This window comes from Pseudophryne corroboree, chromosome 8 (assembly GCF_028390025.1).
Source record: "Pseudophryne corroboree isolate aPseCor3 chromosome 8, aPseCor3.hap2, whole genome shotgun sequence".
In the NCBI taxonomy this organism is placed as follows: Eukaryota; Metazoa; Chordata; class Amphibia; order Anura; family Myobatrachidae; genus Pseudophryne; species Pseudophryne corroboree.
In genome coordinates, this window is record NC_086451.1 from 349,249,246 (window position 1) to 349,274,605 (window position 25,360).

Sequence of the window (25,360 nt, forward strand, 5' to 3'; positions counted from 1 at the left end):
GCAACTCGCGCCCAACCTTTCATAGCCTTCCGTAGAACCTCGCTTTTCGTTACATCCGGGACGCCTCGCAGCTTGCAGAAGAATGAGACGCCCGCCAAGTATCGGGACACCACCGCTCGTGACCTACCGGAAACGTAGAGCTGCCACATAAAAGAAAGCATCAGCCGATGCTTGCTCTTACCTTGGTGTTGACGACTCTGGACAAACTCCTCCCACTCGCTCCACGCTTGCCCGTACGCCTTGAGCGTGGCCGGCGCTACTGACCGCAACGCTAAACCTTCCAATCCGGCCCGATCACCTGCCAAACATAATCAGGACAGTGAAAACCCTGCTTTTCGGCTTCGGGTGCCAAAACCCAAAACCTCTCCCACTGTCCCCGCGACAATGCATCTGCGATTTCGTTTTCCAAGCCGGGAACATGCTGCGCCCGGAACCATAGATTCCTACGCAAGCATGTCAAAAGCAAATGCCCGAGCACCCTCAGAACCACTAGCGATTTTGCCCTCTGGTTATTAATCGCATGCACTACGCCCAGATTGTCGCATCTAAACACTATGCTGCGATTAGCCAACCGGTCTCCCCAAACTTCCAGGGCTACCATAATGGGAAACAGCTCCAGTAACAACAGATCCCTCGTAAAACCCTCGCTATGCCAGCTTTCCGGCCAAGATGCCACACACCACGATCCCTCCAAAAAACAACCAAATCCATAGGCACCTGCGGCATCGGTAAACAGCTGCAACCGGTCGTTGTCTACAGCTGGCGCTTGCCATATGCTCACACCGTTGAAATCCTCCAGGAACGAAGCCCATACGGCCAGATCCCTTTTTAATTCGGAGGACAATCGAACGAAATGATGAGGCCTGGCACACCCCGCCGTTGCCCTTTCGAGCTTCCGGCAGAAAACCCTGCCCATCGGGATTACCCGACAAGCAAAGTTAAGCATGCCTAGCAAGGACTGCGCCTGCCGCAGCGTGACCTTACGCGAGCCTTTGAACCGACAAATGGTTTCGCGGAGCTTCGACACTTTGTCCTGAGGCAAACGACACTCCCCCGCCACTGTGTCGATTTCAATCCCCAAGAACGATAGACAGGAGTCAGGACCCTCCGTTTTGTCCTCGGCTACAGGAACACCGAAGTGGTGAAAGAGAGCCTGTGTGCTAAACAACAAATCCGCGCACCTCGTGTCGTTCGCCGGACCTGCGCATAGGAAGTCGTCGAGGTAATGTGCCACCCCGTGGCCGCCTGACGTCGACTCCACACACCAATGAAGAAAAGTGCTAAAGCGCTCGAAAAATGAGCATGAAACGGAACATCCCATCGGCAGACATTTGTCGATGAAATACTCCGTCCCAATCCGGAAACCCATGAAGCGGAATGAGTCAGGATGTAATGGCAATAATCGAAAGGCTGACTCAACATCGATCTTAGCCATGAGGGCCCCGCTCCCGTAGCTGCGGACCATCTCTAGCGCCTCGTCAAATGACTGATACACCACCGAGCAAAAAGCCGGTGGTATTGCGTCGTTGACCGAAGCCCCCGGCGGGTAAGACAGATGCTGTATGAGCCGAAAAGCGCCCGGGGTCTTCTTTGGAACCACCCCGACCGGGGAGATGACTAAGTCCTCCACCGGGGTTGATCTAAAAGGCCCCCCCATCCTGCCCAACCTGACCTCCTTATCTACTTTCTCCCGCAGGACGGTCGGCAATGCCCGTGCAGACTGGAGGTTTCTCTGCGCCCGCACTGATACCTCGCTTGCAACAGGCAAGCGGAAACCAAACTTGAAACCGTCTAACAAAAACTTTGCATCCGTCCTATTTGGATACATATAAAGCCACTTTCCCATCGTTTCCAACTTAACTGGTGTTGGGGCTCTGCTGAGCGGTCCCGCTCGCGGCCTGTTTCGAGTACGCCTGCTTTCCTTTGCTTCCCTGTCGCCCCCCTTTAAAACAAGAGGAGGCTGGGTGGGCTCCCCCACAATGGTTGCAGGAGTGACGAAACCGACACTGCTTGCCATATGAACATGCTCCGCTATTAAACGCGAAGCATTTCCCCCTAGCAGCAGACCGTCCGCCCCCGCGAGCGGCCGATACGCTTGTCCTGGCCATTCCTACGTCCGTCGACGCCCCCTGGGCTGATGACCCCGCGCGACGCATACCTGCTCCCTGTTTCTGGGGCTCCACCTCTTGTTGCGATGCCCGGGTCACTTTAAGCCAGACCTCCACATCTTTAAAACCAAAATCCATGACCCGCAGCCCGTCCTGTTTCTCCCGAAACTCTTGGTCATATTGCCGCCATTCCGATCCCGCGGACGTGCGCTGCATGTCATGTACGAGATGCAGATACCGGATAATATTCATATGTTCTTCCGGCCTATCCTCCAAATAGCATGCCGCAAACACCCAAAAACCGGCCAGCCAATTATCAAAAGACCGGAAAGCTTCTGTCCCCATGCCCGTCTTAGCGGCCGCCGCTTTGTAGTCCCTTTTCATGGCCCTAGTTAAGACGAACAGGTCTACGAGGTCACCCCTACGTATCTTCTTGCGGCAGCTATCACGCAGCCCCCTCATGACTGCGGTGTACTCGCAGCGCACTACCCCCGGCAGGTCGCGCCGCTTTTTTGCCCTACGCTCCTCTACACTCATTCGCCTGCGTCGCTTGCGCCTCTTCTGCTTCTTCGCCGCCCTTTTGGCAAGTTTCTCGGCCTCCCTCCTTGCCCTAACGGTACTATCCGCGTCGGACGCTTGCGACACCAAAGAGGAGGATGAGGAGGAGGATGAAGAGCTACGCGAACTCGAGCTCGCGGTGGAATTTGAAACAGACTGCACCAACTCACCGGATGCCGTCGACCTCTCCAACTCGGATTGCTCGTCGTCTTCATTCCACTCTTCGTCCACTGCGAAGTCCACCGAGTCCCCTTCACCTTGGTCCCCTGTGGAAGACAAAACAGAAGAGGGCCCGGCCCCCACGTACGACGCAGGCCGGGCACCCCGTGTGGAATACGCAGCGCCCGAGCCTCCCTGCCGCTCGCGGTCTGGCTCTAGATCCAGCTCCGCCGCTGCAGCCCCCAGCTCTTGGCAGGCTCTTGATATTCGCTGCGCCGCTGACGACCTGCCCTTGTCCGAACCCCTGCGCCCTGCAGCTCGGCCGGAATCCGCCGTTGCTCTGGGGGAGGCCACTGCAGCTAATGGCACCAGAGCCTGCGCAACCGTGGCCAGTGCCGACGCTATGGCCCCGGGGGAATCCCATGCGGCACGCCCCCCGGAATTGTCGCCCGAAGGGCGACCGGTCCTTGGATGGGCGCGAGCCCGCGCCCTTTGACCGCCCGACACTCCCCGGGGGACCCGCCCCTCCTGTTCTGACCCGAAGGCAATATCCCCTCGGCCTATACGGAGGCTCCCCCTTTCCGATCCTTCTTCTTCCCTATCCAGGGAAGGAGAAGAATCCCCTGATCCGGGGGAGGACCCGCTGGCTTGTACCGCTGCCCGGGCCGCGGCCCTGCGGCCGCTGACCCATTCTCTGTCACTCCGCCTGCCGCGGGATCCACCGCGTCCGGCGTCAGTGACAGGGACCTGCTGCCCTCCCCTGCGTGCTCCCCCGCGCGTCACCTGACCCGCGGAGGGCGCACCCGGATGCCGTCGGTGGCCGCCCCTTGTGACACCTGCAGTGCCCCCTTCGTTCATATTTCCCAATATGCCCCCAGCGTTGCCTCCCTGAGGCACACGCCGCACCCCCCTCAACCTGCCTCTCCCCCGGCCGGACTCCGGCATCCGGGGAGAAGACGAGGTTGCTGACATGCTTCTCTGCCCTTCTGGCGTCGCTGCGCGCGCACGTGCGCGGCAAGCGGCGCCCGGAGCGAGCGGGGGCGCGCGCGCACCGCGATCGCGTGCCCCACGTCCACCCGCCAGCTGCCTCCCGGCCTGTTCCTCCTGCCCGGCCGCCGCGCGAGGCTCCTGACTAGTCCCCGCGCGGCGACCGCCAGCTCCCTCCACCCTCCTCGCCCCCCGCCCGGCCCGAGCAGCCGTCTGCGGCGGGGAAGGAGAGCGTGCCTCGGTCGTACCTTGGTGTCCCCTGTCGCGCGCCCGCGCGCGCACCCACCATGAAAGCGGGCTCGGCGGCTCCCGGCGGGGACGGCCGCCGCCCGCCGACCCTAGAGCGACTAGCAGGGACCTCCGATCCCCCACGCCGCCCCCGTCTAGCCGGAGTGTCCGACCCGGCACCCGGCGGCGAGTCCGCCCGGGCCCCGCCAGCGCTGCCTGTGGGCGCACCCGATGAGGCCCTAGGGGACGGAGCCCCGTCCCCCACACCGCCCACCGCCGCCTCAGGGCCCGAACGGCCGTCCGACCCACGGAACCGAGCCGGGGCCCTTAGCAAGCGCTGGGGGCGAGAGGACATAGCAGCAGCCTTGTATTCAAAACAACAAGGGACACCCTGGGCACTGGAGAGGAGAGCACACTCAAAGGGGGGGGGGGGCAGCCTATCTCTGTGACACAGCAGGGAATATAAATGAAACAAATTTTGCTGGCACTGCAGCACTCACCAAACCGAGTCACCAAGAGACTTAAAATGGCTTCACCTTCCCTATATATATCAAGCCCTCCCCCTTAAAGAAGGCTGCACTTTCCTTACAGCTAGGTCCACCCCTCCCCAGATGTTTAACCCTTTCCTCTCCTATGCAGTCAATACTCTCTTCTTAGTAGTCCTTCATCTACAGATCACAGTTTACGAGTGGGACAGTAAGGAATGTAGGGCTTTGAAAGTCAGTAAGCCAATCTTGAAAATGATTCGCCATCTTACAGGCACCCAGTGAAGGGAGTAGAGAATGGGTGTTATGTGGTTGGAACGGGGCTGGTTGGGTAATAGCCTGGCAGCTGCATTTTGTACCATGTGCAGGCGGGCATTGTAGTAGTCTAGGCGTGATGATACAAATGGGGATGTAGTTGATTTGCCGGCTGTCGGGATCCTGGCGGTCAGGATACCAACGCCGGTATCCCGACCACTGACAATGGCGACAGCTGGAATGCCGGCTAACAGGGTCTAGTCCACGACACACATAAAGTGGGAATAGAACCTGTGGCGAGCCTGCTGCGTGGCGAGCGAAGCAATCCTGCAAGGGGACTCGTTGCACTCTGTAAAGCGCTGCAGAATATGTGTGTGCTTTATAAATAACTTGGATAAATAAAAATAAATAATAATGTTTTCAAAGTCTGAAATCATCTTTTTTTTTTTTTTTTTAATAGCAGGTATGCTAGGGGTGTGATCTGTGAGACTGCAGATTGCAAAACTGCAGGTCATATCTCCAGACAAATGTATTTTTTATTTTTAAACATGACTTTTTAGATGCTGTTTGACCTATTTGCCTATAAAAGGGAAAAGGTGGCTGAGACCCTCAGCAGCAGTTATACAGCCAGAGTCTGTCTGAAGTACCTGGCGTTGCACGGGTTTAAATGTTCAAGTACTTAAGTTATAAATGAGTTGGATGTAACAGTCAACATTTAAAAAAGTAATTAGCAGTTTAACAGCTCTTCCAACACACCCATGAGGTGGCTGCCTAATGTCGTTTTTTTGGGGGGGTCGTCGCCAGTAGCCATAATACCCAGCTTTCCTAACGGTTTAGTTATATTGGTTATCTTTTTTCTGTGCAGGCTAAATACTTGCTGCTTTTGTATGTAGTGCACAAATGTTAGACACCTTTATTTTTATATTGCAATTCAGTTTCAACACACCCCACCCAAATCTAAATCTGTCTAAACATGTTACATCTGCCCCACCTGCAATGCAACATGGTTTAGCCCAATATCTTGCTTTTTTGCTTTACTCACAAACATGAATCAGGCCCTTTGCATAGTTTCATAAAGGGCCTGCAGAAATAGTGCCGACTGTAATCTTGCCAGTTCTGATGCGTATGTCACCTCAGAGAGGAGAGAAAGCAGTGACTGGAGGAAGGGAAATGCTGACGCACACTACTAGCATATCTCAAACCAAAGTATGATTCCGCACCAGTCCAAAGATCAAACAGAATTGTATGCAACCAGAATTATAACAATATACGGGTACAATCCCACTATAGTTACCTGGTGGTGCACCCAGAGTCAGAGAGAAACTTAGGAGAAAATTGGCTTGCAGAAGACTCTTGTGTGGGTGCACTCTTATGTAAATTTGTTTATGTAAAAATATTAAGACATAACTTTTAATAAATAATTAATTTAAGAAAAAGCTCCACACTATCGTATTCCACCACCGTTGATCAGTAAGGATACACTGGTATCTATGTACCCACAAACGTGCCAACTTATCTATATCTCTTAGGAGTAAGACAACACCAAAGGTGTGACTGCGTTAATCTGAATAGTGAGAACCATGCAGATTATAGTGTGAACCAATCAACTGATTGATGGGTTGAAAAATTGGAAATGTTCTGGTTAGTCTAAGGTATTAAACTTGTAGGGGGATGTAGACACTGGCTCTACACCCCAATCCTCTCCAACCAGCACAAGCTAGGCTTGTTTTAATGAGACCTCAATGGGTCACTGGACCGGACTGATATTAGGAGTATAAATCCTAACATATAGGTACGAGATCGACCTCTCTGGGACCGTGTACAAGTAAAAAAATATATTTAAATTGATCAGCTTCCCTGATTATTCAGAGACAGTGATATCTGAAAACAATTTACAGATTGAAACGGGGAAAAGATAAAGGGGTATATGCAATTCACGGCGAATCGCGGCAATTTTTCGCCGTTTTTTAATTCGACTTAATTCGACAGGTGAATTCCGGAAGGTGGCTGCCGGAATTCACCATATTCAATGAAAAACGGATTCGCCAGAACCGCGGGCGAAAATCGGCGGATTTGGCGGATTTTGCCGCGATTTTAAAAAATGGGAAAAACCCGAAAAAAAAATGGCGTGGGGTCCCCCCTCCAAAGCATAACCAGCCTCGGGCTCTTCGAGCTGGTCCTGGTTCTAAAAATGCGGGGGGAAATTGGGCAGGGATCCCCCGTATTTTTAAAACCAGCACCGGGCTCTGCGCCTGGTGCTGGTGCCAAAAATACGGGGGACAAAAAGAGTAGGGGTCCCCCGTATTTTTAACACCAGCATCGGGCTCCACTAGCTGGACAGATAATGCCACAGCCGGGGGTCACTTTTATGCCGTGCCCTGCAGCCGTGGCATCAAATATCCAACTAGTCACCCCTGGCCGGGGTACCCTGGGGGAGTGGGGACCCCTTCAATCAAGGGGTCCCCCCCCCAGGCCACCCAAGGGCCAGGGGTGAAGCCCGAGGCTGTCCCCCCCCATCCAATGGGCTGCGGATGGGGGGGCTGATAGCCTTTTGTGATAATGAAAAGAATATTGTTTTTTCCAGCAGTACTACAAGTCCCAGCAAGCCTCCCCCGCAAGCTGGTACTTGGAGAACCACAAGTACCAGCATGCGGGAGAAAAACGGGCCCGCTGGTACCTGTAGTATTACTGAAAAAAAAATACCCAAATAAAAACAGTACACAGACACCTTGATAGTAAAACTTTATTACACACTACCGACACACACATACTTACCTATGTTGACACGCCGACTGCCACGGTCTCCGACGATCCGAGGGTACCTGTGAAAAAATTATACTCACCTTCCAGCGTCCAGAGGTACATCCACGTCCAGAGTATAATCCACGTACTTGTTAAAAAAACAAACTGCAAATACCCGCTCCATACCGGACTGAAAGGGGTCCCATGCTGACACATCAGACCCCTTTCTCCCGAATGCCGGGACATCACGTGACTCCTGTCACTGAAGTCCCTTCAGCCAATCAGGAAGCGCTACTTCCGTGGCGCTCACCTGATTGGCTGTGCGCTGTCTGTGCTGTGACAGCGCATCGCAAAGCCGCTCCATTAGTTTCAATGGTGGGAACTTAGCGGCTAGCCGGGGGGTTACCCGCGGTCAGCCGCTGACCGGCGGGTGACCTCACCGCTAGCCGCTAAGTTCCCACCATTGAATAAAATGGACGGGGCTGTGCGATGCGCTGTCTGAGTTCAGACAGCGCACAGCCAATCAGGTGAGCGCAACGAAGTTGCGCTTCCTGATTGGCTTTAGAGACCTTTGTGTGACAGCTGTCACTGACAGGTCTCATTCGTGGAAAGGGGTCTCATGTGTCAGCATGGGACCCCTTTCAGTCCGTGTGGTCGGTTGTCCGGTTTGTTTTTTTCTCCAAGTACGTGGATTTATCTCTGGACCCTGGTTGAGGTGAGTATATTGATCTTTTATTTTCAGGTACCCCTGGATTCTACATGGAGAAGAGGACCGATGTCGGCGTGTGAACATAGGTAAGTATGTGTGTGTCGACGTATGAAATAAAGTTTTACTATCAAGGTGTGTGTGTCCTGTTTTTATTTGGGTATTTTTTTCCCAGTAGTACTACAGGTACCAGCGGGCCCGTTTTTCTCCCGCATGCTGGTACTTGTGGTTCTCCAAGTACCTGCTTGCGGGGGAGGCTTGCTGGGACTTGTAGTACTGCTGGAAAAAACAATATTCTTTTCATTATCACAAAAGGCTATCAGCCCCCCCATCCGCAGCCCATTGGATGGGGGGGGACAGCCTCGAGCTTCACCCCTGGCCCTTGGGTGGCTGGGGGGGGGACCCCTTGATTGAAGGGGTCCCCACTCCCCCAGGGTACCCCGGCCAGGGGTGACTAGTTGGATATTTAATGCCACGGCCGCAGGGCACGGCATAAAAGTGACCCCCGGCTGTGGCATTATCTGTCCAGCTAGTGGAGCCCGATGCTGGTGTGAAAAATACGGGGGACCCCTGCTCGTTTTGTCCCCCGTATTTTTGGCACCAGCACCAGGCGCAGAGCCCGGTGCTGGTTTTAAAAATATGGGGGATCCCCTGTCAATTTTTTCCCCGCATTTTTAGAACCAGGACCAGCTCGAAGAGCCCGAGGCTGGTTATGCTTTGGAGGGGGGACCCCACGACATTTTTTTTAAGGATTTTACCGTTCCAGCAATAAAATTTTTTTTTTTTTAAAAATAATATTTTAAAAAATATATAAATAATATTTGTGCCTCCAAAATAAAAATAAAAAGTACCTAATCCCTTCTAATATAAATAGATATGCTATTCCTAAAAAAAAACCACCAAAAAAAACATGTTTAAAATTTTTTTTATTGTTTTCACCCTCCAAAGTGTGGCGGATTGAAAATGACGAATTTGCTGTCTAAAAGCACTGCTGTCGAATTTCCAAACTTGAATTGAATATGCTTTGGTCGAATTGCAGCACTTGTATCATTGCAGAAAAGTCGAATTTGCAAAAATTCGAATTTCAAAAAGTCGTATTTTGAAAGTCCGTTTTTTGGTCGGAAAGCACTGAATTGCATAGGCGAATTTTTTTTTTGGGCGAAAATGACCCGAAATTCGACAATTTCGGGAATTCGACCGCAATTGCATATACCCCAAAGAGATTATTGTAGAAAAAATGTGGTGATCCTGCTGTTGGTGTAAAGTCGAGATAGGTCATAAATTACAACACCGGGTATTCTCTGGGGGTCCCCCTCACAGATACTGACCCAGCCCACCACCATTTTGCTTCCAAGATCGGACGAGATCGGGCTCTGTCGGTGGGGTATGGTAGTAATTTCCTGGACACAGGTGTAATCGACTTACCAATGAGAGTGCACCTAAGGAAGGTTTGCAAAGAACAGTAAACGAAAAAAGGGGGAAGAAAAAGGGAAAAAAGGAAAAAACTTGCGGATCTACTATCTACGTTGGACACAGGATTACCCTTGAATCATAGATGAGAGTCCGCAGATGTAGATAGGTGGGAAATAAGAAGGTAAGTAATAAGAGAGAATTAGGCCAAGGTGTGTGCCTGGGAAAAATATGAAGGCACTGGGTCAAAATTTGGACTTACAAGTCTGGATAAGGGTTTACAGTATTAAATGTATTCAATTGCTCTAAATTGTGAGTAACCACACACTGGCATTTTGGCCCATAGAATGTCAGATGGTCCCAACTCCTCACACACGCATATGTATTCAAAACTTCCTATTACTGGGCTGTCCAAGTTCTAATGGCCAGCTACCAGGGGAGTATGTACAGGACAGAAACGGTGTAGGTGGGTGCTTTAGATGCGGTAATTCCTTTTGATGCTGCCCCGTGATGTTTAATCAGTTCTCATTGCCTCCTGCTGACTGATATCGGCATACCGTGTCCAATAGACAAGGTATAATAAACTAGAGATGAGCGCCTGAAATTTTTCGGGTTTTGTGTTTTGGTTTTGGGTTCGGTTCCGCGGCCGTGTTTTGGGTTCGACCGCGTTTTGGCAAAACCTCACCGAATTTTTTTTGTCGGATTCGGGTGTGTTTTGGATTCGGGTGTTTTTTTAAAAAAACACTAAAAAACAGCTTAAATCATAGAATTTGGGGGTCATTTTGATCCCATATTATTATTAACCTCAAAAACCATAATTTCCACTCATTTTCAGTCTATTCTGAATACCTCACACCTCACAATATAATTTTTAGTCCTAAAATTTGCACCAAGGTCGCTGGATGACTAAGCTAAGCGACACTAGTGGCCGACACAAACACCTGGCCCATCTAGGAGTGGCACTGCAGTGTCACGCAGGATGTCCCTTCCAAAAAACCCTCCCCAATCAGCACATGACGCAAAGAAAAAAAGAGGCGCAATGAGGTAGCTGACTGTGTGAGTAAGATAAGCGACCCTAGTGGCCGACACAAACACCGGGCCCATTTAGGAGTGGCACTGCAGTGTCACGCAGGATGTCCCTTCCAAAAAACCCTCCCCAATCAGCACATGACGCAAAGAAAAAAAGAGGCGCAATGAGGTAGCTGACTGTGTGAGTAAGATTAGCGACCCTAGTGGCCGACACAAACACCGGGCCCATTTAGGAGTGGCACTGCAGTGTCACGCAGGATGTCCCTTCCAAAAAACCCTCCCCAATCAGCACATGACGCAAAGAAAAAAAGAGGCGCAATGAGGTAGCTGACTGTGTGAGTAAGATTAGCGACCCTAGTGGCCGACACAAACACCGGGCCCATTTAGGAGTGGCACTGCAGTGTCACGCAGGATGTCCCTTCCAAAAAACCCTCCCCAATCAGCACATGACGCAAAGAAAAAAAGAGGCGCAATGAGGTAGCTGACTGTGTGAGTAAGATTAGCGACCCTAGTGGCCGACACAAACACCGGGCCCATTTAGGAGTGGCACTGCGGTGTCACGCAGGATGTCCCTTCCAAAAAACCCTCCCCAATCAGCACATGACGCAAAGAAAAAAAGAGGCGCAATGAGGTAGCTGACTGTGTGAGTAAGATTAGCGACCCTAGTGGCCGACACAAACACCGGGCCCATTTAGGAGTGGCACTGCAGTGTCACGCAGGATGTCCCTTCCAAAAAACCCTCCCCAATCAGCACATGACGCAAAGAAAAAAAGAGGCGCAATGAGGTAGCTGACTGTGTGAGTAAGATTAGCGACCCTAGTGGCCGACACAAACACCGGGCCCATTTAGGAGTGGCACTGCAGTGTCACGCAGGATGTCCCTTCCAAAAAACCCTCCCCAAACAGCACATGACGCAAAGAAAAATAAAAGAAAAAAGAGGTGCAAGATGGAATTGTCCTTGGGCCCTCCCACCCACCCTTATGTTGTATAAACAAAACAGGACATGCACACTTTAACCAACCCATCATTTCAGTGACAGGGTCTGCCACACGACTGTGACTGATATGACGGGTTGGTTTGGACCCCCCCCAAAAAAGAAGCAATTAATCTCTCCTTGCACAAACTGGCTCTACAGAGGCAAGATGTCCACCTCATCATCACCCTCCGATATATCACCGTGTACATCCCCCTCCTCACAGATTATCAATTCGTCCCCACTGGAATCCACCATCTCAGCTCCCTGTGTACTTTGTGGAGGCAATTGCTGCTGGTCAATGTCTCCGCGGAGGAATTGATTATAATTCATTTTAATGAACATCATCTTCTCCACATTTTCTGGATGTAACCTCGTACGCCGATTGCTGACAAGGTGAGCGGCGGCACTAAACACTCTTTCGGAGTACACACTTGTGGGAGGGCAACTTAGGTAGAATAAAGCCAGTTTGTGCAATGGCCTCCAAATTGCCTCTTTTTCCTGCCAGTATAAGTATGGACTGTGTGACGTGCCTACTTGGATGCGGTCACTCATATAATCCTCCACCATTCTTTCAATGGTGAGAGAATCATATGCAGTGACAGTAGACGACATGTCCGTAATCGTTGTCAGGTCCTTCAGTCCGGACCAGATGTCAGCATCAGCAGTCGCTCCAGACTGCCCTGCATCACCGCCAGCGGGTGGGCTCGGAATTCTGAGCCTTTTCCTCGCACCCCCAGTTGCGGGAGAATGTAAAGGAGGAGATGTTGACAGGTCGCGTTCCGCTTGACTTGACAATTTTCTCACCAGCAGGTCTTTCAACCCCAGCAGACTTGTGTCTGCCGGAAAGAGAGATCCAAGGTAGGCTTTAAATCTAGGATCGAGCACGGTGGCCAAAATGTAGTGCTCTGATTTCAACAGATTGACCACCCGTGAATCCTTGTTAAGCGAATTAAGGGCTCCATCCACAAGTCCCACATGCCTAGCGGAATCGCTCCGTGTTAGCTCCTCCTTCAATGTCTCCAGCTTCTTCTGCAAAAGCCTGATGAGGGGAATGACCTGACTCAGGCTGGCAGTGTCTGAACTGACTTCACGTGTGGCAAGTTCAAAGGGCATCAGAACCTTGCACAACGTTGAAATCATTCTCCACTGCGCTTGAGACAGGTGCATTCCACCTCCTATATCGTGCTCAATTGTATAGGCTTGAATGGCCTTTTGCTGCTCCTCCAACCTCTGAAGCATATAGAGGGTTGAATTCCACCTCGTTACCACTTCTTGCTTCAGATGATGGCAGGGCAGGTTCAGTAGTTTTTGGTGGTGCTCCAGTCTTCTGTACGTGGTGCCTGTACGCCGAAAGTGTCCCGCAATTTTTCTGGCCACCGACAGCATCTCTTGCACGCCCCTGTCGTTTTTTAAATAATTCTGCACCACCAAATTCAAGGTATGTGCAAAACATGGGACGTGCTGGAATTTTCCCATATTTAATGCACACACAATATTGCTGGCGTTGTCCGATGCCACAAATCCACAGGAGAGTCCAATTGGGGTAAGCCATTCCGCGATGATCTTCCTCAGTTGCCGTAAGAGGTTTTCAGCTGTGTGCGTATTCTGGAAACCGGTGATACAAAGCGTAGCCTGCCTAGGAAAGAGTTGGCGTTTGCGAGATGCTGCTACTGGTGCCGCCGCTGCTGTTCTTGCGGCGGGAGTCCATACATCTACCCAGTGGGCTGTCACAGTCATATAGTCCTGACCCTGCCCTGCTCCACTTGTCCACATGTCCGTGGTTAAGTGGACATTGGGTACAACTGCATTTTTTAGGACACTGGTGAGTCTTTTTCTGACGTCCGTGTACATTCTCGGTATCGCCTGCCTAGAGAAGTGGAACCTAGATGGTATTTGGTAACGGGGGCACACTGCCTCAATAAATTGTCTAGTTCCCTGTGAACTAACGGCGGATACCGGACGCACGTCTAACACCAACATAGTTGTCAAGGCCTCAGTTATCCGCTTTGCAGCAGGATGACTGCTGTGATATTTCATCTTCCTCGCAAAGGACTGTTGAACAGTCAATTGCTTACTGGAAGTAGTACAAGTGGGCTTACGACTTCCCCTCTGGGATGACCATCGACTCCCAGCAGCAACAACAGCAGCGCCAGCAGCAGTAGGCGTTACACGCAAGGATGCATCGGAGGAATCCCAGGCAGGAGAGGAATCGTCAGAATTGCCAGTGACATGGCCTGCAGGACTATTGGCATTCCTGGGGAAGGAGGAAATTGACACTGAGGGAGTTGGTGGGGTGGTTTGCGTGAGCTTGGTTACAAGAGGAAGCGATTTACTGGTCAGTGGACTGCTTCCGCTGTCACCCAAAGTTTTTGAACTTGTCACTGTCTTATTATGAATGCGCTGCAGGTGACGTATAAGGGAGGATGTTCCGAGGTGGTTAACGTCCTTACCCCTACTTATTACAGCTTGACAAAGGGAACACACGGCTTGACACCTGTTGTCCGCATTTCTGGTGAAATACCTCCACACCGAAGAGCTGATTTTTTTGGTATTTTCACCTGGCATGTCAACGGCCATATTCCTCCCACCGACAACAGGTGTCTCCCCGGGTGCCTGACTTAAACAAACCACCTCACCATCAGAATCCTCCTGGTCAATTTCCTCCCCAGCGCCAGCAACACCCATATCCTCCTCATCCTGGTGTACTTCAACACTGACATCTTCAATCTGACTATCAGGAACTGGACTGCGGGTGCTCCTTCCAGCACTTGCAGAGGGCGTGCAAATGGTGGAAGGCGCATGCTCTTCACGTCCAGTGTTGGGAAGGTCAGGCATCGCAACCGACACAATTGGACTCTCCTTGTGGATTTGGGATTTCGAAGAATGCACAGTTCTTTGCTGTGCTTTTGCCAGCTTGAGTCTTTTCATTTTTCTAGCGAGAGGCTGAGTGCTTCCATCCTCATGTGAAGCTGAACCACTAGCCATGAACATAGGCCAGGGCCTCAGCCGTTCCTTGCCACTCCGTGTGGTAAATGGCATATTGGCAAGTTTACGCTTCTCCTCCGACAATTTTATTTTAGGTTTTGGAGTCCTTTTTTTACTGATATTTGGTGTTTTGGATTTGACATGCTCTGTACTATGACATTGGGCATCGGCCTTGGCAGACGACGTTGCTGGCATTTCATTGTCTCGGCCATGACTAGTGGCAGCAGCTTCAGCACGAGGTGGAAGTGGATCTTGATCTTTCCCTAATTTTGGAACCTCAACATTTTTGTTCTCCATATTTTAATAGGCACAACTAAAAGGCACCTCAGGTAAACAATGGAGATGGATGGATACTAGTATACAATTATGGACGGACTGCCGAGTGCCGACACAGAGGTAGCCACAGCCGTGAACTACCGTACTGTACTGTGTCTGCTGCTAATATAGACTGGTTGATAAAGAGATGTCGTAGTATGTATGTATGAAGAAGAAAGAAAAAAAAACCACGGTTAGGTGGTATACAATTATGGACGGACTGCCGAGTGCCGACACAGAGGTAGCCACAGCCGTGAACTACCGTACTGTACTGTGTCTGCTGCTAATATAGACTGGTTGATAAAGAGATGTCGTAGTATGTATGTATGTATGAAGAAGAAAGAAAAAAAAACCACGGGTAGGTGGTATACAATTATGGACGGACTGCCGAGTGCCGACACAGAGGTAGCCACAGCCGTGAACTACCGTACTGTACTGTGTCTGCTGCTAATATAGACTGGTTGATAAAGAGATGTAGTAGTATGTATGTATGAAGAAGAAAGAAAAAAAAAACACGGGTAGGTGGTATACAATTATGGACGGACTGCCGAGTGCCGACACAGAGGTAGCCACAGCCGTGAACTACCGTACTGTACTGTGTCTGCTGCTAATATAGACTGGTTGATAAAGAGATGTCGTAGTATGTATGTATGAAGAAGAAAGAAAAAAAAAACACGGTTAGGTGGTATACAATTATGGATGGACTGCCGAGTGCCGACACAGAGGTAGCCACAGCCGTGAACTACCGTACTGTACTGTGTCTGCTGCTAATATAGACTGGTTGATAAAGAGATGTCGTAGTATGTATGTATAAAGAAGAAAGAAAAAAAAACCACGGTTAGGTGGTATACAATTATGGACGGACTGCCGAGTGCCGACACAGAGGTAGCCACAGCCGTGAACTACCGTACTGTACTGTGTCTGCTGCTAATATAGACTGGTTGATAAAGAGATGTCGTAGTATGTATGTATGAAGAAGAAAGAAAAAAAAACCACGGTTAGGTGGTATACAATTATGGACGGACTGCCGAGTGCCGACACAGAGGTAGCCACAGCCGTGAACTACCGTACTGTACTGTGTCTGCTGCTAATATAGACTGGTTGATAAAGAGATGTCGTAGTATGTATGTATAAAGAAGAAAGAAAAAAAAACCACGGTTAGGTGGTATACAATTATGGACGGACTGCCGAGTGCCGACACAGAGGTAGCCACAGCCGTGAACTACCGTACTGTACTGTGTCTGCTGCTAATATAGACTGGTTGATAAAGAGATGTAGTAGTATGTATGTATAAAGAAGAAAGAAAAAAAAACCACGGGTAGGTGGTATACAATTATGGATGGACTGCCGAGTGCCGACACAGAGGTAGCTACAGCCGTGAACTACCGTACTGTGTCTGCTGCGACTGGATGATAAATAATGATATAAAAAATATATATATATCACTACTGCAGCCGGACAGGTATATATATTATATAATGACGGACCTGCTGGACACTGTCAGCAGAATGAGTTTTTTATAGAATAAAAAAAAAAACACCACACAAGTGAAGTCACACGACGAGTGTTTAACTTTTTCAGGCAATCACAATATAGTATACTACTAACTATACTGGTGGTCAGTGTGGTCAGGTCACTGGTCAGTCACACTGGCAGTGGCACTCCTGCAGCAAAAGTGTGCACTGTTTAATTTTAATATAATATGTACTCCTGGCTCCTGCTATAACCTATAACTGGCACTGCAGTGCTCCCCAGTCTCCCCCACAATTATAAGCTGTGTGAGCTGAGCACAGTCAGATATATAATATATACATAGATGATGCAGCACACTGGGCTGAGCAGTGCACACAGATATGGTATGTGACTGTCTTGTACTCCTGGCTCCTGCTATAACCTATAACTGGCACTGCAGTGCTCCCCAGTCTCCCCCACAATTATAAGCTGTGTGAGCTGAGCACAGTCAGATATATAATATATACATAGATGATGCAGGCATGCAGCACACTGGGCTGAGCAGTGCACACAGATATGGTATGTGACTGAGTCACTGTGTGTACCGTTTTTTTCAGGCAGAGAACGGATATATTAAATAAAACAACTGCACTGCTGGTGGTCACTGTGGTCAGTCACTAAACTCTGCACTCTCTTCTACAGTATCAGCCTCAGGTCAATCTCTCTCTCTCTCTCTCCTAATCTAAATGGAGAGGACGCCAGCCACGTCCTCTCCCTATCAATCTCAATGCACGTGTGAAAATGGCGGCGACGCGCGGCTCCTTATATAGAATCCGAGTCTCGCGAGAATCCGACAGCGTCATGATGACGTTCGGGCGCGCTCGGGTTAACCGAGCAAGGCGGGAAGATCCGAGTCGCTCGGACCCGTGAAAAAAAACATGAAATTCGTGCGGGTTCGGATTCAGAGAAACCGAACCCGCTCATCTCTATAATAAACGTTCCCAAATCGTGGGTCTGCGTTAAATGGTCAGGTTAGCTGTCAGTATAGTCATATAGTCAGTTTACTTTCAGTATGAATCTTGTTTTGGGCGACCTCCTGGGGACAAAATATGTCCCTTAGTCCCTTGATTTGCACTGCTAGTAATTAGGCAGTTGAAGAGTAATGTACATATACCAATACCAATGCATTTGGTGTGTAAGAATTGGATAAAGCGATATGAAAATACCGGTCCCTGCCCAGGTCCCTGGGTCAGTCTGAGGTTGATAGGATCTGGAAAGTACTCCTAGCGTCCTTGGTCCACAATGGAAACGCTGGAAAACGCGTTTCACCCATCCTGCGGGCTTGTTCACTTCCAATGCTGTTGTGTAAATGATAGCTCAGGTTTAAAAACCCTGTTAGGCAGTCACCAGCCAATCCCTGAATGTGTTTAATTGAATGACTGTGTCGTCATAGCTCGGCTCGGCGGAAATGACGCGCTTAGGCTGGTTGCACACTACTAGCACTAAGAACACTGACAGTAAAAATTATTTAGATAAACCCTCACAATTAACATTTGCGCAAATATGTGGGCCCATGTAACACAACCAGGTGACTTCATCACATGGGTCCCTAACATCTCTAATACTATCATATTATATACATTTATCTAGGTCTTACTGTCATGGACCGGGGACTCACCTCCGGTGATGGTCTCCGGGGGCTCTCTGTCAGATGACTAGCGATGCAGCGGAGGTCTGTGAGGGTCGCTGGTGTGCTGCAGCTGAGAGGGAGCTGGTGACTGTGCAGTTTGCTGCCATTGGAGCTCTGTGCAGGGAAGCTGCCTGTGTAAGATCCCATGCCATGCCGGAGCAAGGTCCCCTTCTCATGCGTGTCTGCAGTACTGGGGGCCACCATGTTGAAGACCAATTCATAGTATGCCAATGGGATTTGGTCTCTGGTCTCTTCCAGCCAATCACAGGCTATGCTCTCTGGTAAAGGGGGGCAGACCGGTTTCAAACTTTGCCAATGCTTTATGTTTCTGTCCCAGTACAGGTGTCTTAGCGCTGCACTCCCACAGGTCCACATGTGTGCCTTTGCAGTGTCCCTTGGATTTTCTGCTCCACGGAATTGTCACCTCAGCTGTCATTTGCTGCGCAACTGTGCAGTGGTTACCCCATCCCCACGGGTCAGCCTGCCATTTAGGACAGTGTCTCCTGGAGTCCTATTCGTAGAGGATTTCCCAGCAGTCCTGAAGTGCTATTCAGCCACTTCTAATAATCATCCGCTCTGCAAAACTCCTTCAGCGTTCTTCAGCCATGTCTAATAATCATCCATTCTGCAAAACTCCTTCAGTGTTCTTCAATCACGTTAAACAAACATCCATTGGGGGTAATTCAGACATGATCGTAGCAGCAAATTTGTTAGCAGTTGGGCAAAACCATGTGCACTGCAGGTGGGGCAGATATAACATGTGCAGAGAGAGTTAGATGTGGGCGGGGTATGTTCAAAATGAAATCTAAATTGCAGTGTAGAAATAAAGCAGGCAGTATACTATTTACTCTGCACAGAAACAAAATAACCCACCCAAATCTAACTCTCTCTGCACATGTAACATCTGCTACACCTGCAGTGCACATGAGGGGTCATTCCGACCCGACTGCACGCTGCAGTTTTTTGCAGCCATGCGATCGGGTCTGGAATGCGCAGGTGCGCCGCTGCTCGGTGAAGGGGAACGCCAGGTAGCGAATGTTCTAACGAAGATTTCGATTGCAGCTGCGATCGCAAGGTGACTGACAGCAGGAAGGTGTTCAGGGGTGGCATCTGACCGTTTTCTGGGAGTGGAGAGGAAAACGCAGGTGTGTCCAGGCATTTGCAGGGCAGGTGTCTGACGTCAATTCCTGGACCTGTCTGGCTGAAGTGATCGCAGTAGCTGAGTAAGTTCAGAGCTACTCAGAAACTGCACAAAATGTTTCTGTACAGCTCCCCTGCACAAGCGTTCACACACTTGTTATGCTAAAATACACTCCCCTATAGGCGGCGACTATCTGATCGCACGGGCTGCAAAAAGTTGCAGCGTGCGATCAACTCGGAATGACCCCCATGGTTTTGCCCAACTGCTAACAAATTTTCTGCTACGATCAGGTCTGAATTACCTCCATTGTACAAACTCTTTCAAGTGTTCTTTAACCACATCAATAATCATTCATTATACGAACTCTTGCAATTAACCCTGCCTCACAAATATTCTGCATTCAGGTCTTCCGGAATTCTTCATCTTTGTTCTTCAAATATATGCTCTTATATGTCTTTTCTTAAATAAAAGTATATGAGAAGAAATTACATTCGTCCTCCTCAGTTTCTCCTTGTAGAAGCATCTACTACTTCTGTTAGCACTCACTCAACGGATTTACAAACTCTGCAGTTTGTGACACTTACCTTCAAACAGAGCCCTTATTAATGTGTGATCTGAAACCTATGCTAATTAAAACACCTGAGGGTAAAAGGAAGGGGTGCCAATGCCAGAGTGAAAGATCCTCACCTTCAAGTGTACAATATATACATACATACAGAGGAAAGGGGGGGGGGGGGCCTAGACTGCACACCCTATTACTAAAGATATTAAGAGGTGCTATAATACTGAGGCTTCTAATACTATGCTGGAAGAAGAGAAATGCTGATGCACACTACTAGCACTAAAAGAACACTGTTAGTAAAAATAATTTAGATAAACCCTCACAATTAACATGTTACTGTATAGAAGCATGGAGAGAGATGGCACAGGGCCGCATAAGGGGTTTTGATATTTTTTTTTATTTATTCCTATGAGTGGGTGGTTAGAGGCCTCAGTACATTGCTTTGCCCAGGGCCTACAATGCTGTTAAGATGGCTCTGACACCATCGAAGATGTAGACAAACCATCTGTTTTGCGCAAACCTCTGGATTAGGCACTTTTTCCACACAAATGGAGTTTTACTTTGAATTATGATGCATATTATTCAGGTGCACTTTATAATGGTAATGGAAATCACCCATGACATACTGGGACAGTTTAGAGAATGGAGAACTGGAAGCTGTATCATATACAGGAGAAGATGCCAACTGCACAGCTGTTCAACTGGAACACAGTACATACTGGCCAGGAATGAGAACATAGCAGTATCATAGGTGGGAACAGCTGGACAGCAGCCATCCCTTTCTGGAGAACAAGATGATGATGTGGCTGCTTAAAGGGGTTGTCCACTGTTAGATACTGTAACTAGGATTGGACGGCATATACAGTATCTTCCTGTAACGTTTACTACGTACTTTACTTTATATGGCTTCATGTTGGGCCTTTCTAATATCACTTAACATGAGAATGCAGTTGTCCAGCAATACAACTCTATGAGTTTGCAGTTCTAAATGTCCGTTTTAGCGAGCAAAGAATGGAGTTTTCTAGCATAAAAGGACACTCAGATATGCATACTATGCTGGGCCTGGACAACCACCGGCTCTCCAGCTGTTGTGATACTACAAGTCCTAGAATGTTCTACCCAATCAATGGTAGCATATGCTGGGACTTGTAGTTTCACACCACCTGGAGAGCTACAGGTGGTCCATGCCTGTACTACACTGAGGACTTGGAATGACAATTGTCACTGTTATGTCCTATCTCATTTCAGGAGATGTAGCATAATTACAGGTGGATGGCAAAATTGAAAGACTTGAGATTATGTCCTGTTATATATGGTAATACTCCCACTAAAATGATGACACGAACAGCAATAATATCTACCCTTAGCTGGTGTTGGTCAGAAACACACAATCAAAAAATAATGTAAATATAGCTCCAGGACATCAAACACATGTAGGGCTGTCCAAGCGGTGGTCACTCCATGTTCTCTGACCTCAGAAAGCTTTGTTGTATCACTTTTTTTTTTTAACGCTAACAGCATTTGGTCCAACACCAAAGGTTTAAAGCAATATTAAAAGACATATTTTTTAGTCCAGTCCAATGGTAAGTAGTAGCCTTAACCTAGCTGTGATGAAAGCTATATTTGGATAAACCGATGAGCCAGCCATTTCCTCTTGTTGGTATTACTGCATTTTGAGTGGGACACTCGCTGCCAGATAAGGGCCTAAGTTAAACCTGATCGCTCCTCTACGAATTTGCAGAGGTTTGAGATCAGATAGTCGCCGCCCAGACAGAGAGAAATTCCACCCTTTGCAAATCTGCGTACTCCCTGCGTAAAGCTTTGCAAACGCCAGTCAGCTGCAAATCCGTTCACATCTCAATCACCATTGAATGTTTTTTTCAGTCTGTGCAGTCTGTGCGTAGCCCAGTACTTACTCCTACAATGCGAAAGACACAAGTTGATCGGGCCGGAGCTGACGTCACACACCTCCCTAAAAACGCTTGGGAACGCCTGCATTCTTACTGACACTCCCAGAAAACGTCCAGTTACCACCCCCAAAACGTCCGCTTCCTGTCAATCAACCTGTGTTCGCCTAGCGATAAAAAAAGATGCTGATTTCTTTTACAGTTTAGCCTAAATTAAAATCCAAGCTTCCGGTGGTACCGTAAGTATAGCTGCTCCTACACGCACCGATACAGGTAATTGGATTGTGTCACAAATGCACTAATCTTCACTTAGGAACTATTGGATTTAAATATGGATCGTGCTTTGTCCTTTCAAAAAAATAAGATATGTTTCGTACTGAAATTTATATTTTTTTATTTTTTTAATATGCTTTTTTTAAATTTTCCTCATTTTAGCTTTTTGTTTTGTTACATTAATCACAATTTTAGACAACCTATTTTTTTTACAGTAATATTAAGTTCTTTATACCTCTGGGAAGAGGCCATCTGCTGACAAACAGATTGATGCGTTTTTGTTTTTTTTAACTAACACAAACAACAGGAATGAACTGAAACATACAGTGAGACTGTGAAGACATGAGCTAATGCGTTAGTTTATTTAACTATTAAGCAATAGAGTCACTTCAGTAATACCCCTTTCGAACCGCACAAATATCCCGGTATATTGCCGGGTCAACACGGGTTGCTGTGCTGTGTGAAAGGGCCCATGGCGAATTCCCGGGTTGCCTGACCTGGTAATTCAACCCGGGAATAAAGCAATGTTATTCCTGGGTTGAATACCGTGTCAAGGGCAGTGTAAACGAGTTTCCAGGTCGATTCGACACAGGATCCGTTCACTACATGTTGAGAGACGGTGCGGAGATGATCTCATCTCCCAGTGCTACCTCCGCCCCCGCCCCCAATGCTGGCTCTGTCCTCCGCCACTATGGCAACCTGACTCGGCATATTGCTGGGTCAGGGAGCCAGTTGTTAGGGTCCAATCCCGGGTCCCACCCAGTAAGGACCCGTTTCCAATTCCTCGGGTGGGACCCAGCATTTGCGATGTGAAAGGGGTATAAGTAAGTATACCAATAGCAACATTTATTGACACTCAAAGTCCAAAATACAAAACAATGCTATGTTTTACTTCTAATGTGGCAGCTGAAGAGTAATACAGTCATGATTTATGTTCTCCGAATGAAATAACCCTATTTAATAAAAATCAAGCACAGGAATCATTATGACATCACTATTATACAGTATATAAAAGTGTGTGTATAATTATTAATGAGCAAATTATGCACATGAAACAAATACAGATGTCCTGTGCCTTCTGGAATGCCAGATCTGTTTGTAACAAACTGGTCCCCACTCATGACCTGTTCATTTCCAACTCCTTACACCTACTAGCCATTACTGAAACTTGGATTACGCCCTCTGACACTACTTCTCCTGCTGCTCTCTCTGCAGGGGGCCTCACATTCACACACACACCCCGACTTGGGGGTCGCCATGGGGGTGGTGTTGGGGTCCTTTTACCTTCTAGTTACTCCTACCAACTCATACCACCAGAACCGTCCCTTACATTCTCTACATTTGAGGTCCATGCCATACGCCTCTTTCAACCAGTCCATCTTAGAGTAGCTGTCATTTACCGCCCCCCTGGCACTGCTTCCAAATTCATCGACAACTTTGCCTCCTGACTTCCTCTCTTCTGACATTCCCTCCATTATCCTAGGCGATTTCAACATCCCTATTGACATCCCCACACAATCCCCTGCCTCTAAACTCCTTAACCTCACTTCTTCACTTGGTCTCTCCCAGTGGACCTCCTCACCCTCCCATGTGAATGGGAGCTCACTGGATCTGGTCTTCACTCACCGCTGTGATATTTCTGATTTTTCCAACTCCCCATTTCCCCTCTCTGACCACCACCTGCTCTCCTTTAACCTATCTCTCTCGACTTCCCCATCTCTACCTCCTAAGGCTACCATCACTAAGCGTAACATTGAAGCTATTGACACCACATTCCTTTCCTCCCTGTTTGACTCACTTCTCTCTCCTATTCTCTCTCTCTCTCTCATGCCCTGAACAAGCCACTTCCACATACAATGCATCCCTTACTTCTGCTCTTGACTCTGTTGCTCCACCAACCACTATTCACCCTCGAAAATTAACACCTCAACCCTGGCTCACCAAATGCACCAGATATCTGCAAAAATGCTCACGTAATGCTGAGCGTCAGTGGAGGAAATCACGCTCTAAGGCAGACTTCCTCCATTTCAAACTTATGCTCTCATCCTTCAGTGCTGCCCTTTCTCTTGCTAAACAGTCATACTTCAAGAACCTCATCTCTTCCCAGTCTTCCAACTCCCGGCGCCTCTTTGCCACTCTCAACTCACTCCGCTGCCCACCTCCACCTCGTCTCCCTTCCTCACTCTCTGCTCTTGACTTTGCCACTTACTTCACATCCAAAATTGACTCCATACGTCAGAACATCACATCACACCAGTCCATCAGTAACCAGCCTTCTCCCATCCCTTACCAACCCTCCCCATCCCTCGCACCTACTCTGACATCTTTCTCCCATGCATCTGGAGACGAAGTCATGGCCCTCATTCGTTCCTGTTCCCTTTACCACCTCCCCACTTGACCCTATCCCGTCCCGCCTCCTCCGCTACCTCTCTCCTTCTGCTTGTTCCCATCTTTCCCACCTTCTTAATCTCTCCCTCTCATCAGGCACTGTCCCCTCTCCTATTCTTAAAAAACCTACCCTTGATCCAAACACTCTCTCCAACTACTGACCCATCTCTCTCCTCCCTTTTGCCTCCAAACTCCTTGAGCATATTGTCTACAACCGCCTAACTTCCTTTCTTTCCTCACACTCACTGCTTGACCCATTCCAGTCTGGCTTCCGTCCTCTCCACTCCACTGAAACTGCCCTTACAAAAGTATGCAATGACCTCCATGCTGCTAAATCTAAGGGACACTACTCTCTACTTATTCTACTTGATCTCTCTGCTGCTTTTGACACTGTGGACCATCCTCTCCTACTGCAAATCCTTCACTCCATTGGTCTGCGTGACACTGCCCTCTCTTGGCTGCCCTCCTACCTTTCTGACCGTTCATTCTCTGTCTCCTCTCATGACTCCACCACCCCCTCACTTCCACTAACTGTAGGGGTACCCCAAGGTTCTGTCCTTGGTCCTCTTCTTTTCTCTCTCTATACGTCCTCACTAGGTAAGCTCATTAGTTCTTTTGGTTTCCAATATCATCTCTATGCTGATGACACTCAAATCTATCTTTCCTCTCCAGACCTCTCCCCTGCTCTCCTCACTCGTATCTCCAACTGTCTCTCTGCTACCTCTTCCTGGATGTCCCAGCGCTTTCTTAAACTTAACATGTCTAAGACCGAGCTGATCATCTTCCCTCCCTCCCGCATAACCTCACCTCCTACAATCTCATTATCTATTGATGGCACTACTATCTCCTCTAGCCCCCAAGTGCGCTGTTTTGGAGTAATCCTTGACTCCTCCCTCTCCTTCAAACCACACATTCAGCACCTCTCACAAACCTGCTGTTTTCATCTAAAAAATATTTCCAGGATCAGACCCTTTCTGACCCAGGATGCTACTAAGACTCTTATC

General features: G+C 48.8%; 1 protein-coding gene across 1 annotated transcript in view; it reads left to right on the top strand.

Moving 5' to 3' along the window:
• HS6ST2 (heparan sulfate 6-O-sulfotransferase 2) overlaps positions 1-25,360 on the top strand; it is a 530,108-nt gene that overhangs the window by 247,377 nt on the left and 257,371 nt on the right. The window lies entirely within an intron of this gene.